Source organism: Mus caroli, chromosome 7 (assembly GCF_900094665.2).
Source record: "Mus caroli chromosome 7, CAROLI_EIJ_v1.1, whole genome shotgun sequence".
NCBI lineage: Eukaryota > Metazoa > Chordata > Mammalia > Rodentia > Muridae > Mus > Mus caroli.
Genome location: NC_034576.1, coordinates 100,492,760 through 100,510,060, shown reverse-complemented (window position 1 = coordinate 100,510,060; position 17,301 = coordinate 100,492,760). Strand labels below are relative to the sequence as shown.

The 17,301-nt window shown below is 40.1% G+C and overlaps 1 protein-coding gene across 2 annotated transcripts in view; it reads right to left on the bottom strand.

Moving 5' to 3' along the window:
- Window positions 1-17,301, bottom strand: part of Pak1 (p21 (RAC1) activated kinase 1) — a 125,637-nt gene that overhangs the window by 72,431 nt on the left and 35,905 nt on the right. The window contains exon 1 of one of the 2 annotated variants that reach the window (XM_029479658.1): window positions 8,944-9,033. The exons of the other annotated variant lie outside the window; for it this stretch is intronic. The gene's annotated coding sequence lies outside the window, so the exon portion shown is untranslated. Of the gene's footprint in view, window positions 1-8,943; window positions 9,034-17,301 lie in introns of those variants that run through there. 2 annotated transcript variants of the gene reach the window in all.

Here is a 17,301-nt window from a genome sequence, read left to right as displayed (position 1 = left end):
GGAGGGAGGGAGGGAGGGAGGGAGGAAGGAAGGAAGGAAGGAAGGAAGGAAGGAAGGAAGGAAGGAAGGAAGGAAGGAAGAAGGGGAAGCAGCTGGGGAGTTTAGCTCAGCAGTGGAACACCTGACTAAAATGCACAAGGTCCTAGGTTCAATCCCAGGCTGGGGGTTGGGGGTGGAGAGTGGAGATCCACCAACTAAGGAGCAATATTCTAGGACCAGTGAAATGGTTAGATGGGTTAAAAACATTGGCTGCAGAAAAGCCTGACAACCTAAGTTCAATTCCCAGAATCCACAAAAAGGTGGGAAAAGAGAACTGACTCCACAAAACTGTCCTGACTCCCACATTCATGCCATGACACATTTACACTACAAAAATAGACAGGCAGGCAGGCAGGCAGACAGGCGGTAAAAGGGAAAGGGAGGTAGAGGGCTTATCACAGTTTGGATCTAGAATTTACCCAAAGGCCCATGTGTTACGCCTGGTCCCCAGCTTGGTGCCATTGGAAAATGGTAGGACCTTTAACAGTTAGGGCATTGTAGGAGATTTTGATAGCATGAGAGATGTGCTCTTGAAGGAGATGATGGGATCCAGCCCATTCTTCTTCCTCAATCATGCTTCCTAGTCATGAGGGGAATGTCTATGATCCACAATGCACTCCCTGACATAATGTGCTGCCTCACCACAGGCCCAAAAGGAACAAAACCTCAAAACTATAAGCCAAGATAAACTTTTCTCTTTAGAAATTATCTCAGGCCGGGCATGGTGGCGCACGCCTTTAATCCCAGCACTCAGGAGGCAGAGGCAGGAGGATTTCTGAGTTCAAGGCCAGCCTGGTCTACAAAGTGAGTTCCCGGACAGCCAGGGCTATATAGAGAAACCCTGTCTCAAAAAACCAAAAAAAAAAAAAAAGAAATTATCTCAGGTATGTGAGGGTAGAGGAAAGCTGACCTCCCAACATTAATGAAAAGGTAGAATTTTCATAGACAAAGGTATTGACATTACATATAAAGCCCAAAAAGAAGAGCATGACACTGTTTAGGAAATAGTCCGATGATTCATGGAAATAATTAATAATCTCACATCTAGTCACCATTCAAGAATATGTTCTACACACCAGATACAGTGCTGTGTATACAAAGATCACTAGACCTGGCTCTTACTCGGTCAGCTAATAATTGTTAAGACTGGAGACAAAACTGTCATCAGGTCCAAAGTCTCTTCCTCTTTCAGTTATCTCCCTCCACAATAAATGGCATTCCTACTCTCTCAGTTAGTGTGTTAGTTACTGCTCTCATTGCTGCCACCAAATACCTGACAAGAAGCAACTTAAAGCAGGAAGGATTTTTCAAGATGCAGGAGGCATGGAAGCTAGGGCTCCAGCCCTGGTTGCCAGAGCTTACAGCTGATCACATCTCAGAGACTAGTCACATTACATAGCAGACAAGAAGCACCAAGCCTTATGGTAGAGCATCCTCATAGGATATCCTGAAGAGGTGGAGGCAAGAGGATCTGTAAGCCTGTCCCTAGTGACACACTTCCTCCAAAAAGGCAAAACCTATTCCAACACCACCATGCTCCCTGATAGAGCCACTCCCTGGGAGTCTACTGAGGCCATTTTCATTTAAACTACTACACAGGTTACTGAAAGTTAGCCCAAACCTATTTTAAACTCTCAATCCTCCAACTTCTCAGGTGTTGGGATTAAAGCATTCTCCACCACAGCTAGCATAACAGTGATTCATAATCAGTAGAATTTGCCCTTCACATTTTAATTTTGACCTTTCACGGGTTATTATATGTAGTATGATATCTTGTGCTGTCCCAAGACAACATGCAATCACAATAATAAATAATTGATACTACAGAGTGCACTATGATGCTAAGCTATTATGTTCAGTAAGTTGGTTGCATTAAATGTACTTTTAATTTACAATGCTTACTATTTAAAATGGCTTTATGGTGGAACATGCCTGTAAATAAGCCCAGCACTCAGGAGACTGAGGCAGGTGGAATGGAGGTCAGCGTCATCCTTGGCTACATGTGTTTGAGAACTTCTGGGCTACATGATGCCCTGCCTCAGAAAAATAAACAAACAAGGAAAAGATAAAGAGGGGGAGGAGGGAAAGGGGGAGTTCAGCAGATGGCTTTTGCTGTGTGATCCTGAGAACCTGAGTTCAACCCCCCAGCACCCACATGAGAAAAGATGGATACAAAAAAATGAATACAGTAACATACACATCTGCAATCCCAGCATGCCTCTACAGTGAAATGGGAGGTAGAGACAAAGGAATTTCCAGAAGCCCACTGTTCAGCTAACCTGTCCTGTGCAACAGTGAACAAGAGAGACCAAAGGTACAAGGTGGAAACTGACAACTGAGGTTGTCCTCTGACCTCCACAACATCAGCAGTATACATGCAACCCACACTCTCTCTCTCTCACACACATACATACACACACACCCTCAAAAAGATTTTAAATGAATGAATATAATATGATAACTCTATGGGGGCATACCCCCATCGTTTTAAGTTGAAAAACATCTATACTCTTTCCCCAAACTCCCTTCAGGTTTAAGGTGCTGATATGACACAGTTCTAGCCAGGACACTTTTTATTAATTCAAGGGAAATGGTTACTTTTAATTTTAAAACAGGACACAGAAGTGGTGCTAGTTCCTCCTTTGCCCCATTCTGCCTTTCCCTGGTTCTTCCTTCCTCAAACATGCTTTGTGGAGTTCAAATACCCAGACATTTAGCACAATGCCTGAAAGCCAATACTCGGAAGGTACCCGCTAGAGAAAAAGAAAGCAACCTGCTGGTATATTTGAGCCCATGCCAGCCATCAACCACCTTCTTCTTTAAGTAAAGAAATTTATTTTTACTTTTCAAATTACTGTTAGGTTTTCTACTACACAAAGCTGAAAATACTTCTGATCTAAAGCAGCAAAACACAGAAAACTCATGAGAAAAAAATTATTCTTAGTAGTCAAAAACACAAATTCCTTATTAACCACTGGTTTCTCAATTATTGTTGTCATTATTATTGTTTGTAGTTACTGGTCCCTAGATTAAGTGAATTCTGCTTAATACCATTAGATTACAGAAGCTACGAATATATAATAAATATTCTTTATAATTTTTATACTCCCAATAAGCCATTTAAACAAAACATTCAGAAAAAATAAACATTAACCTATTTTTAAAATGACATCCAGGGGGCTGGTGAGATGGCTCAGTGGGTAAGAGCACCCGACTGCTCTTCCGAAGGTCTGGAGTTCAAATCCCAGCAACCACATGGTGGCTCACAACCATCCNTAACAAGATCTGACTCCCTCTTCTGGAGTGTCTGAAGACAGCTACAGTGTACTTTCATATAATCAATAAATAAATCTTTAAAAAAAAAATGACATCCAGGATATTTATGCATATAAAAGTATATACAACATATTACTCTAGTAATAAAAAATTAAAACAAACAAACAAACTGTGGCATACTACCGACTTCCCTTGCTAAAAGCAGCCATTATAATACAGGGCCAAATTTTGTTCTGACAAAACTGGAAGTCAAGCCAAAACTTCCACACTATCCAAACACTCTCTGTTGGATAAAGCAAACAATATTCTGTTAAGAAACAAATATTATCCATTAAGGTGGGAGCTGGGAATTTTTTTTGCAAAAGGCAAATTATTTAAGGCTTTGAGGGTTATTTATCTGTCTCAACTATTCAACTCTACTTTCTTTGCATAAGGGTAGCCACAGACAATATATAAATGAACAATGTAGCTGTGATCCTATAAAACTTTTATGACAGAACCAGGCAACATGTCAGATGTGTCCCAGAGGCAGCAGCCAAAGATTCTTTGGTTATGTACTAGGCCTAGATGACTAAGTAGAAAATGAACTTGCTGAAGTATACTGGGTGGCTCACAAATTATGGAAATGAAGGGAGAAAGGGCTTAAGACTAAAATTTCAGGGCAAAGCACAAAGCTACACTGACAAACTTGTCCAATGAAGTAACTACGGCACTACTTCAGCTCACTAGATTCTAGAATTGATAGCACAGTTTCATCTTCACTGAAACTTAGTACCCATTACTTTCTTAATTAGGTTTTCAAGTTCTAAGTGTGATATAGGCATATTAGACTAGTAAAGTCTAGGCCTGTGCCTCACAGTAACCTACATTCATACCACGGAACATACTCTCTACTCTCCCCTGTATACAGAGAGAGAGAGAGAGGGGAATAAATGAACATATTTTTTAATTAAAATTAAGAAATCAATTTTAGGGGCTGGGAAGATGACTTTAAAAAGTACATGCTACCCAAGTTCAGATCCTAGCACTCATGTACAAGGCACATGCAGTCCCATATATGTATGTATAGATGTATAGATGTATCTGAAATCACAGCACCAGAAGGTGGCAAGGGACAGACACAGGTAGATCCCTAGAGCTTGTTGGCCCAACAATCTAGCCAAATTGATTAATTCTACCTTCAGTAAGAAATCCTCTTTTCAGATAGCAATTAAGGAAGACTCAAAAGCTACCTCTGACTGCCACTCACTCAAGCACATGTTTATTTGTACATACACGCCACACACACACACACACACACTCTTTCTTTCTTTTTTTTTTTTTTTTTTTTGGTTTTTTAAGACAGGGTTTCTCTGTGCAGCCCTGGCTCTCCTGGAACTCACTTTGTAGACCAGGCTGGCCTCGAACTCATAAATCCACCTGCTTCTGTCTCCCAAGTGCTGGGATTAAAGGCGTGCGCCACCACACCCGGCTTACACACACACTTTCAAGTTAGCTTAATTACATTCATTTTACAAATGAGAACAAATGAGATACATAAAGCTTAACATTTGACAAAGACTATAAACCTAAATAATACCACAACTTGAAACAGAATCCACTCCATCATACTAGATTTCTATGCTACTTTCCAATTACTGAAAATAAGCTTTTATTCCTCTTTAGTTTCAATTACTACTAGGCAGCCAATTTGAGTAAGTAACATTTTCTTGTCCCTTAGGATGAATCATAATAAGAGCCATATAGATAAAGATAAACACCTTGACTCCATTCCTGAGGAGACAGAAATTTCCTAATCTCAATTTTGAACTTGCTTTACAAAAAAAAAAAAACAACTTGACTGGGAGGTGTGGTGGTGCATGCCTTTAGTCCAGGACTCGGGAGGCAAAGGCAGTTGGATCTCTGTAAATTTGTGCCAGTCTTGGTTATATAGTAAGTTTCAGGTCTGGCAGGAGTGAGACCCTGTCTCAAGAAACAAAACCTTGATTGGAAATACAATTCAAACCATCCATTCTTTACTAGTCATTGCTATGATAGCAAAACACCAACAAATAAGGATAGGAATTCAAAAAGTTAAAACTTAGGACAAGGACCTGGAGGAATGGATGCATACATAAGAGAAGTTCGACATGCTGCTATGGATAGAACATGTGGGCACACCAGTAAGCCCTAAAAAATTAGTTCTTTCTCTCTTCCTTCCCAGACACCTCCACCATCCTGCAAGAAACCAGCCTAGATTGCTTCCTTTCTCCATACAAGTTTGACACAAACCAGAAGAACAAAAACTAAGTCACTGAGAAAGTCTGCAGTCCTTCTTGACCTAAGTGGCTCTGCAGACAGACTGAATGGTATTCAAATTACTATGAAGGATAAGAAAGACTTAAGGTATATGTACTCAAGCATTTAGCCCTGACCACATCCCCCTTGCCCTCAAAAAGGTTACCCAGATATGACAGTGAGTGTCTTTACAGCATTTGGAACATAGAAACAGACAGATCTTTGTGAGTTAGAGGCCAGTCTGGTCAAGTTCCAGACACACAGCAAGTTCCAAGCCAATCAAGGGTAACAGTGAGTCTTTTTTTAAAAAGCTTCTTCCTTATAAACTAACTTTCTGTTTTAGCTGGTATGCTTTGACCACTTTGTCACCACTAAAATAGGAAGAAGTTGTCAAGAACAGTTGCTGTAGCCGGGCGATGGTGGCACACGCCTTTAGTACCAGCACTTGGGAGGCAGAGGCAGGCGGATTTCTGAGTTCGAGGCCAGCCTGGTCTACAAAGTGAGTTCCAGGACAGCCAGCAGGGCTATATGGAGAAACCCTGTCTCAAAAAACCAAAAACAATAAAACAAAACAAACAAAAGAATAGTAGCTGTAACATGACTTCTAGTTCTGGATTGGGAGGGACAACACAGCCTCCCTGGTCCTTTAGAGACATTCATTCTGTGGTCAGAGACTATACTAGAAGGACATTATTTATGAGCAAACAAAAATGGAAAAGAGAAAAGAACCACTGTTTATCACTTTTGTTAAAGGAAAACTAAGTCAACAGCATCAAATCATTTAGCTCCAGTCATGATAAGCACACACGTACAAGCAAGCAGCACGTGGGTTATAAAGAATTCAGGGCCCAAGGACAGGAAAAAATCAGAACTTGTCTCAAACTATTACTAAATTGCTCTATACTCTTAACTAAATCAACCTGAGTCGATCACTTTCCTTCCTATGTGCTTACTGGCAATTCAGTATTTTCACAAATAAGGCAACTACTGCGTGCAAAAGTCTACGTATAACAAAATTGTCTCTATGCTCACAGAGTTTACAAGACAGAATACTAAAGCTGGATATTAAAAAGAAAAAGAAAAAACACTCCAAAACTAGCTGGCCTTGAACTCAGAGATCAGCACTTTAATCCCAAATGCTGAGATTAAAAGTATGCATACCGGGCTGGTGAGATGGCTCAGTGGACCCGGTATTGCTCTTCCGATTGCTCTTCCAAAGGTCCGGAGTTCAAATCCCAGCAACCACATGGTGGCTCACAACCATCCGTAACGAGATCTGACTCCCTCTTCTGGAGTGTCTGAAGACAGCTACAGTGTACTTACATATAATCAATAAATAAATCTTTAAAAAAAAAAAAAAACTGCATTGCTGTGGAACTGCATGGGCTCTTGCTGTTCTTGTAGAGGACCTGAGTTCAGTTCTCAGCATCTACATTGGATGCCTCACAAACAGCCTGTAATTTCAGCTCCAGGGTATCTGACATGACACACCCCTTCTGGCCTTTGTGGCCTCACACCTGATATAGACATAGATAAATAATTGAATAACAACAAAAAAAAAAGTATGCATACCACCACCTAGCTTCTTTCTCAGTTTCTTAAACCACAACTGGAGATAATACTAGTATTGTTAGGAGGAAAAAAATAGAGAAAAGTACTCTGAAAATGTTTTATTAGATAAACAAGATTAAAGCCTTAGAAAGACATTAAGCCTTTACCCAGTGTGCTATCAATGATTAGCAACAGGTATACAATAAAACCTATAACCCATGACAATATCAGAACAACTTCACAGACTGAGTGTAAAGATTAAGTCAAATAACAGACAGGTAGGCACTTAGGGCAATCCTTAACAACACATAATTGTAACAACATTAACACCTATCAATTCATATAACCTTTTTTCCCCTCCATTTTCTGACCTATAAAATGCAATAACAGTACTTACCTTAGAATTATTAGGTGGATTAAACAGGCAATTATAATTAAGGCTTAGTACAGTGCCTGGCACACAGTAAATACTTTAGGAGATCAAATTAATATTAGTTTTATCTTCTAGTTATCCTAGAAATTTATAAACATAGAGTACTGAGTCTCAGTTATAGCTGATTTTAGCCCACAGTATCTGACAGCTGACAGTGGCCACAGTATCTAAACATTGCCGATTGTCATGACTTTGTGGTGTATTGGCTTCTACTAGATAGATGACAAGGGCACTACTGAAGATCTAATAATGGAGCTGGGAAGATGGCTTATTTCAAAAAGAGCTTTTGGCACAAGTATGAGAACCTGAGTTCAGATTCCCAGCACCCAGGTAAAGACCACACATAGCAGCACAAACCTGTAATGCCAGAACTGGGCAGGCAGAAACAAAGAAATTCCTGTAGCTTACTTTAAGGCTAGCTCTAGGTTCAGTGAAAGACCCTGTCTCAAAAAATAAGATGGCTCAGCTACTACAAGTACTTGTTGCTCTTGCAAAGGATCCAGGTTCAATTCCCAGCACCCACATGGTGGATTCACAACCATCCATAACCCCAGTCCCAAAGGCTCCAACAGACATACACTTAGTAAACATACAAGCAAGCAGATAAAAATCGTAAGGTAAAATATTTTTTAATCTTGTTTTGTTTCATTTTTTAAAAAGGGTAGAGAACAGTAGAGGAAGAAACCCACAGTTAACTGCTGGTCTTCACATACAAACGCACAGTAAGCACACCTATGCACACACACACAAATATACCACACATGTGCACACACACGCATGCACACAAAAAAAATAAAAACAGACATCCTATTATTAACAGAACTGTGTCCTACATCCACCCAGCAGAGAATTCTACTACCTGAAATAACAAATCCTGAGGTTGAGAAATGAATATAGATTAAATACAACTGTAAAACCCAGCACTCAGAAGGCAAGAAAATCATGAGTTCAAGGTTTATATATAAAAAAGTCGCACAGAAATTCTACCTTCTGACTACCTCTGAACTGGTTTAATACATCCATCTATTTTCTATACCTTATTAAATGGGGATAAACATTTGAGAGCTCCCTTTACCAAAACTAAGAATGGGCAAGAAATTTACAAAAGAACAAAGATCAGTGGGAGAATAGGTATTCTTTCTCCTGTGCCCAGGCTATTGTTTTCCCAGGAGCTAACACAAAGCTATGTCTCAGGTACCTTACAAGTATTCTCTCTTCTCCTCTTCCTCTCTCCACCATTCCACAGGTTTAAAATCAAGATCTAGTTCCTTCATCAGAGAACAGACACTAGTGATCTCTTTCCTCACATCCCGAATTGCCCCAGAGCTCAAGTCTGTGCTGTAAACCAGAAAGGCCTTCCTCCTTACCTGCCCAGGGGTCCCTTTCCTGCAGAGCTACACCTGCTGCTACTCCTTCCCAAGGTTAGGCAGATGTTTCCCTGAGAAGTTTAGCCTGGGTTGGACAATGTGAACTCATTTCCTTTTCCCAGCTTACAGGAATGAACCGGGCTCAGGGAGGGGCCAAGGCAAGTTGTAACAGCTTACTTTGGACTTTCTCCCCAGGAAGTAGCTTTGAAGAGAAAGAAAGACAGTGGTATCTTAGTGAGAGAGAATAGGCTTTAGAGAGTAACCAACCAACCAACACATACAGGTATTTTTCAAGCATTTCTCACATCTAGTTCTTACCAGTATTTCACGGGCAAACTCTTTACTACGTGGGTGGAGAGTGGGGGGGAATGGCTAGGATGATGAAATTATTAAGCAAGTGTTATGTGCCTACCACTGTCATAAACTTACTTCACTCAATTTTCACAAGCAGCTTCTGAGATTATTATTTACCTTAATTTCAGAGATGAAGAAAGTGAGGTTAGGGAGGTAGCTAACTTGCCTGAGGTCACCCATACAATAAGTTACGGGTGAAATTTATTCCTATACTTTTTAGGCACCAGAAAGGTAAACTGCTATGATAATTAATTGTATGTGCCACAGGTTACCCAGATTAAACATTATATTGTTGGTGCATTTGTGGGTATTTCAGGATTACATCAGCATCTGAATCCATGGACTCAGCAGAGCATTCTCTGCCCTGCAAATGGGCATTGGCCAGGCCTTTTAGAACCTGCATGAGACAAAAGATGAAATTCTCTTCTTTCAATTCCTGCCTGCTAGCCCTCAGAAAAGAATTTACATCAACTGCTGCCCTCGTCCATCAGCCTTCAGATGCAGACTGATGAACGTCTGGATTCCTGGGTTTCTAGCTTGAAAGTAGCAACCTCCATAATTGTAAAAGCCAAAGCCACATAAATAACATCTGGAGGAGAACTTCCATTGATACAGCTTTCAACTACTTTCCTCAACTATGGAAGGGGTGTTTTGTTTTTCTGAGGCATATCTCACTCTGTAGCCCAGGATGGCCTCAAACTCATCGAAATCCTCCTGTCTCAGCCTCCTTAATGCTAGGCATACCTAGTGGAATGTTTTTTGTTTATAATAAAAACTTTTGGTTTTTCTGAGAACTTTTTTGTTTCTTTGTTTGCTTGCTTGCTTGCTTGTTTATTTCTAGAGACAGGAGCTCTCTTTATACCCTGGAACTCACTATGTAGCCTGGCATCAAACTCAGAAATCTGCGTGTTTCTTCTTCCCAGGTGTTGAGATTAAAGATGTATGCCACCACTCTTGGCTTCCAATGGAAACTTTTTAATGCATAATTTTAAACAATAATTTAGCCTTACATAAGCTTATATTGGGGCTGCATTATATTTCCTCATGTATGGCTATTTAACATAAAATTCTTATATACTTGTTTCTGCTCATCTCCCAAATCCCTAAAACTTAAATGTTACTAAAAATCTTAACCTCACTTATGCAGTGACTCACTTATGTCTGCCATGTGATCAAGGTACAGACCATGACTGGCCACTACTGGCCCTACACCTTCGCACTTTTAATGAGACTCTAACATCTTGGAGAGAAGGCTGGAAAAGCACTTTCTCCTGAGGTTTCTCAGGATAAACTTGACTTGGGAAATTTTAATCTTTGGATGGCAGAATCTCAATACAGTGGGGTAAGGGAAATACAGACTGCATGTGGAGGTCAGAGGACGACTCAAGTCACCAAGCCTGGCAGCAAGTAACCTTACCTGCTGAGCCATCTCATCAGCTTAATACTTAACTTTTGCAATACTGTCTTCTTTGAATATTTATTCTACTTGCTGTCTGTATTACATAGCAAGCAATTCCATAAGGTTTGTCTTAGCTCTCTGTGCATCAGAAGATTTGTTCCAGACACTGTCACAAATCCTAAAACAAAGCATTGTGGCTCAATCCTATAATTCCAGCAGCCAAAGGATTGGCAGAAGAAAGGCCAACCTGGGCTACAGGCTGACTACATACTGAAACTCTGGAAAAAAAAAAATCAAGAGTGAGAAAAAGAGAGGGAAGGATGGAGGGAGAAAGAGAAAGAAAGATAAAGGGAGGAAGAGGAATTGGGCAATCTTTTTCCTAAAAGAAATTCCTAAACTGTTTTGACACCAACCTACAATAAGAACACATTTTACATTGAGTCCTGGCACACACCTATGCATGCACATGCATACAAAAAATCTAAATGTAAAACTGCAACAAAGTTTCACAAAACAGTCTGTGCTCAATTGGGGGTAGGAGATGCACACAGGAGGATGCAGAAGCTCCAGCTGTGAAACTCCTGATGCTAGAGTAGAATTACAGCACTAAAGTTCGCCTTGTTTTTTTCTATGTAGGTTCTTAAAACCAACCTAGTACTTTAAATCCACAATTTAACAATTATAGCTTAATAGTCTGAAACAACACTAACCTTGAGAAACTCCCAGATTAAAAGAGACAAAAGACATGAAAAAAATAATAATTACAGCAGAGCTAGCATTTCAAGAACTGTATGTCTAGTACTCCAATCCAAGATCTAACCCAGGTCTGCTGCTGAGATCAAATGTCAAAACTCTTTTAGTACAACACAGTGCCAACGCATGTGGTAATTTCCCTAATGAGGCACACTTCCACTGAGAGACTACAGTAAACTGGGGGTGGTGGCGCACACCTTTAATCTGTGTACTTGGGAGGCAGAGGCAGGTGGATTTCTGAGTTCAAGGCCAGCCTGGTCTACAGAGTGAGTTCCAGGACAGCTAGGGCTACACAGAGAAACCCTGTCTGAAGGAAGAAAAAAAAAAGGAAAGAAGCAAAAGGGACTGAGCTTTCTGACCCCTGTCTAGAAGTTGGAAGTTCCCATGTTTTTGCAGAAGTTAGAATACAACATTTTGTTTATATCTAAAGCAGTCTATAAGCTCTATATGTGATCCATAAATACTTGTAGGTGAAATTCTTTACCTTCTCTTATAAAGTTGAAACAGCTTGCCATTTTTAGGATGAAGTGTACATTGGATGTTTTATTTTGTTTTGTTCTGTTGTTTTGCAGTGCTGGGAATTGAACCCATGACCTTACACATGCTAAATAAGTGCTCTGAGCTATATCCCCACTCCTGTTGTGTTTTAATAGAATCTGTCATTCCTAATAGAAGTCTCAAGGTACACAGGCCAAATACATGGTGCTTAAAGTTAGTTTCAGAGATTGCTAACAGCTTCTCTAAAAAGAACTACCCATGGAAAGAAATGCAAGAACTGCTACTGGAAGCAAGAATTCCAACCACAGTTTATAAGAGAATTTCTGTATGGCCTTGAGTTATTCATCTACAAAACAGTAGCAAGACTAATAATCAGGAAAGTGTCTCTACTACTAAATTGAGAAAAAAACTTGCAAAAATAAGTCAAACAATCTTTGCAGAAGATAAGGCTGATCTGAGGTTCTAGAACTACTTGAACTGTACCTTGCATGACACTTTCAGCTGGAGGAAGAATGGAAAAGTCAAAATCAATGTTCTGTCTCACAGGTATTATCTCATCTGTCTAAGCCTGCTTCTGCATGTGAGAGGCCAGTGATGAGAAGCCATAGGGGGGTGAATTTTAATTTTCAGAGACAAAACTCCCAGGCATGAAAATGACCAGAGCAGTACAGTTCTCTTCTGTGGCAGAATGACAGCACATGTGGGGAACTACTTGGTAAGAACCCTACATACTGAATCAAAACGTAAGGTAAAGGCTGTGTTAAATGCCTACTTGAAGAAATTAGTCTAGTTTCAAATTCTCCAATTCTCTTGGACCACAATAGTTGAAGGACTAATTTTTAACAGACCATGCTGGGGATAGGGAAAGACCTAAAGAGTTTTCTGGTCCTTTTCATCCCTCTCTCCTATTGTCTCTACCCCAACACAATTCCATTGGCTCCCAGGAGCAACATGATTATACTTGTCTTCTCTTTTTCAGGGCTCTTTTCTTAAATTATAGAGAAGAGTTAAATTGTAAAGGAAAAGAGCCAGGTATATTTGCAGGTAAGTACCTAGATCTACACCAAAGAAAGCAGCTAAAGAGAGCAGGAATATATAATAAAATACTGCTCTATCAAACAGTAGGCAGCCACTAGTCAGTGGCTACCTAAATAGCTATATAGATAAAAGACTGTCAGATAGAAGAACTCAGTATGGACAATTACTAGCCCCAGACACCCATACTATTATAAACTACCCGTGTCACTGGTAAACAGGTCTTATAAGCTGAGTTGCCAGGTGTCTCTACTAGACGACCTTGTGCCATTTGTTGCTTCACTCAGAGCCTGAACAATTCCAAAGACAAACCACCAAGTCAAACAAAATAAATGTATCTGAAAAGACTAAACTTTATTGAGTATTAATTCTTGCTACTCTGGCATAAACTATTTTTAAATGTTTAACTACCATCTATCCAAACTTCACAAGACATATGAATGAAAATAGCAAATATTTTGTACCTAGTAGTGACTTAGTATGGGAGTAAGTGTAGTGCTTCATTATCACCTTTAATCTTCACAGCAATCCCCAGAATACACAATGAACAAACTGAGAAAGTTATAAGCCTTCCCAAGGTCACACAGATGAATAGAAGACATGGAATTTCTCCTAGCTCTACTGATTCTAAGTCTAACCCTCTTTCTACCAAACCATTATTTTTTAGGTTTCTATTCAGAAACACAATGTTTACATGAAAAGTAAGAAAACAGAGAATGGTGGGAGGGTATAACATTAGTTTCATTCAGCTGTAGTCTATAGTAAGGGAAATAACAATAAATACTGGAGCCATAAAAAATAAAGAGATGTAGCTGGAGAGATGGCTCAGTAGTTGCAGAGAACCTGGGTTCAGTTCCCAGCACTCACATAATTGCCAGAGGGGTCAAGGACATTAAAACAACAACAACAACAACAACCCACAGAATCAACTAACCAGGGCTCATAGGGGTTCACACGGACTGAACTGACAATTAGGGAACCTGTATGGGACTGCCCTCTGCATACATGTTATGGATGTGTAGCTTGGTCTTTTTGTGGACTCCAAACAATGGATGTATGGGCTGTCTCTGACTCTGTTGCCTGCTTTTGGGACCCTTTTTCTCCCACTGGGTTGCCTCACCCACCCTTAATATAAGGGGATGAGCCTAGTCTTATTGCAACTTGAGATACCATATTTAGTTGATGTCCCTTGTAAATGTGAGGAATGAGGGGAAGAGACTAGGAGGAGAGGAGAGGAGGGAAGCAAACAAAACTGAGAAAATAAAAATAAATAAAATTCAAAAGAGGGTGCCACTTCCTAACAACATCAACTGCATTCCTCCCTTCTCTTGCCCTCCCTTCTCCTACTCCACCCAGAAGACCTGTTCCATGCCCAAGGAAGGTGTTTATCCCTCAAGACATGGATTCTGACCCCTGAAGAAACTGTACCATTTTAGGGACAGGAGATATATCCATTGGCAACTAATGCCTATGTCTACCAACCCTTTTAAAATAAATACAAAGTCTTGAAAGTGAAAGAGAAAAGAAAAAGAAAATCTAGGGTTTTGTTTTTTGGTTGTTTGGTTTTTCGAGACAGGGTTTCTCTGTGTAGCCCTGGCTGTCCTGGAACTCACTTTGTAGACCAGGCTGGCCTCGAACTCAGAAATCCGCCTGCCTCTGCCTCCCGAGTGCTGGGATTAAAGGCGTGCGGCACCACGCCCGGCTAAGATCTAGGTTTCTTAAGAGTCATCCAGGTGCCGTTCTGTTGCTTTACCTGAAGAAATCGACTGCTTGCCCTGGGACATCAAAAAGCAACCTTTTTCTTTCTTCTGAAAACTTTAATCACTACAGCCATCCATTTCCAAGACTTTTTTTAAAAAAGCCTCAAAGTCTCTTTCCAATCAGATCTCACAGTAACCTCAACATTTAAACAAAAGTAGAACTACTGTGTTTAAAACGGAGATCGGTAAGTCCACTTCCTCAGTTTCTTCCCACTTCCTAAACTTAGCCAGTACCTGTGAGAGTGTCTTTCAAAGCCCTGACATTCTAGCTTAAAGTAGAGAATATGACTTTAAAGTCACATAGTGAATCGATGCCAAATGGGAATGCAAGCCCACACTGACTTCAAGGCCAGTCTGTTTCCATCTCCTCACACTTCTTCCTTAAGATGATCAGAAGAGGAATGAAACCCGTTTTTTAAAAGTATCAAGGACTAAAGACAAGTACAGTTCCTTCAGCTAATTTTCACTGCTAAAAAAAAGTTAAAATGTTCAGACTCGTGAGGAAGATTTCACCAGATAATACAAAACAGCAAAGAAATCCTTGGTGCTTCCAACTCTCACTAGTGTCCTCTTGTTTGTAGAAACAGGCATAACTGTGTTATTAACTTAGAAAGATCCTTGGCACATAAATGAGCCCCAGGAGGCTTCTGAAGGATGAGTCCCTGCTCCCTGCATCCCCAGAAGCCATCCCTTAAAGACATACAGGAATTCTCCCCATGTCTACCAAGACTGGAAAACAGAACAGAATCCGAGCTTGCTTATTAAGTAAGGTTCACTCCCTTACAAATATTATAGATAACCCAGGTCTCAAAGACGGAAGCCATCTTCACCCACCTAGAAAAAGGTTAGCCTGTGTGACAACCAATTACAACACAAGTGGTGGCACCGCACTTCCAAAGCTAAATGGAAACAGGCACTAGGCTTCTGCCTTGGTTGTTTTCTTCTCTCTCAGATCACTTCTTGGAGAAAACCAGCTACATTTACTATCATATCATTCATCCTCATCTCATTTTTGAAACTCAGGATATGAATCCAACTTCATCTTCCCGTTAACTTCTTCTGCAGTTTGCTTCTAATTCAAGTTGGCACATTAAAAGCATTATTTAACCATGTTCCCTCTCAAAGTCATGCTAAAGTGACAGTTTAAACCTCAATAATGAAGACATCCAATGGTAAGAGGTTTCAGCAAATGTTGAGAATACAGATAGCAAGTGGAGCACTTATGACTATGGAACAACTGAATGTATAGTCTAGAATTTTAACAGGCCTCTGGGCTACAGGGTGTGTGCTTCCTGGACAGACAACAGGAATCCCAGAATCCTAGAATCACTACCTGAAAACACATAAAGGAAAAGGCCTAGAAAACAAAAGGCAAAGGCTTAGAAAGTACAAAGCAATTGTTCAAACCCACATAGAGTTAACAAGAGCTTGAACCCAGTTGTTATTTTCATTACCTTTATACACAACATAACTTAGTACTCTTAGGAGTCTACAGATTGAATCATTAACCCATGCCACAAAACAAAGAGGCCAAGTTGTTTGTCAAGGTCTACCTTTTAGCCACCAATTTCACAAAGTTGCTTCATTTCTGGACTCTATAGTGAGAACTAAAGCTGTTGAGGCAAGAACCCCATGCTCTAATTGTGTGATTCTACAGCACTGAAAATGTAGGTTATTGGCACCTGACTTTAAGAAGAAAAAAAAAAAATGACAAAGCTTGGGGGCAAAGCAGAAGCACAAACTGTTTCCAATCAAAGCTGAGCTCACATCCCTTGCCCTTGGTAGTGAGAAGCAGATTTTCATCACTTTTTAGAACAGAACATGCCCAAAGGTTGGTGGTGGTACATCTGCTAATCAGCTAAACAATCATTTTTAAATGCCAAATTATAGGACTGCCCACAATTCCAATTAGGACATAAAAGATTCCAGGGCAATTTTTAAAAATATGGTTATCACATGTGTGCTATGCCTATTTGTTCCCCCATTTCAATTTGTTCCCATTTGAACTCCTGTCTAAATAAAATTATATACTTAATTTCTGTATTTGTGAATTAGGAATCACAATAAGAGTTCTAATAACTTTTAACCACAGAATCTACAACCCAGCTTAATCAGTTCTGATGTTATAAACCACTTATCTCTCTGAGCCACAATGATATCATGTGTGAAAAGAATATAATATACATGTCAGAGACCACTGTGAAAAATAAATGAAAATATTTATTGGGAGTTTACCTGCAATAAGGCTCCTAACATATGGTGTGTTCTCATTATTGATCACTTGGTACACACTAGTTCCTCTGACCTTTTAGAAGGGTTGGTTGCTGTAAGAAAATGTTTAGCTGGGCAGTGGTGGCGCACGCCTTTAGTACCAGCACTTGGGAGGCAGAGGCAGGCGGATTTCTGAGTTCGAGGCCAGCCTGGACTACAGAATGAGTTCCAGGACAGCCAGGGCTACACAGAGAAACCCTGTCTCGGAAAAGAAAGAAAGAAAGAAAGAAAGAAAGAAAGAAAGAAAGAAAGAAAGAAAGAAAGAAAGGAAGGAAGGAAGGAAGGAAG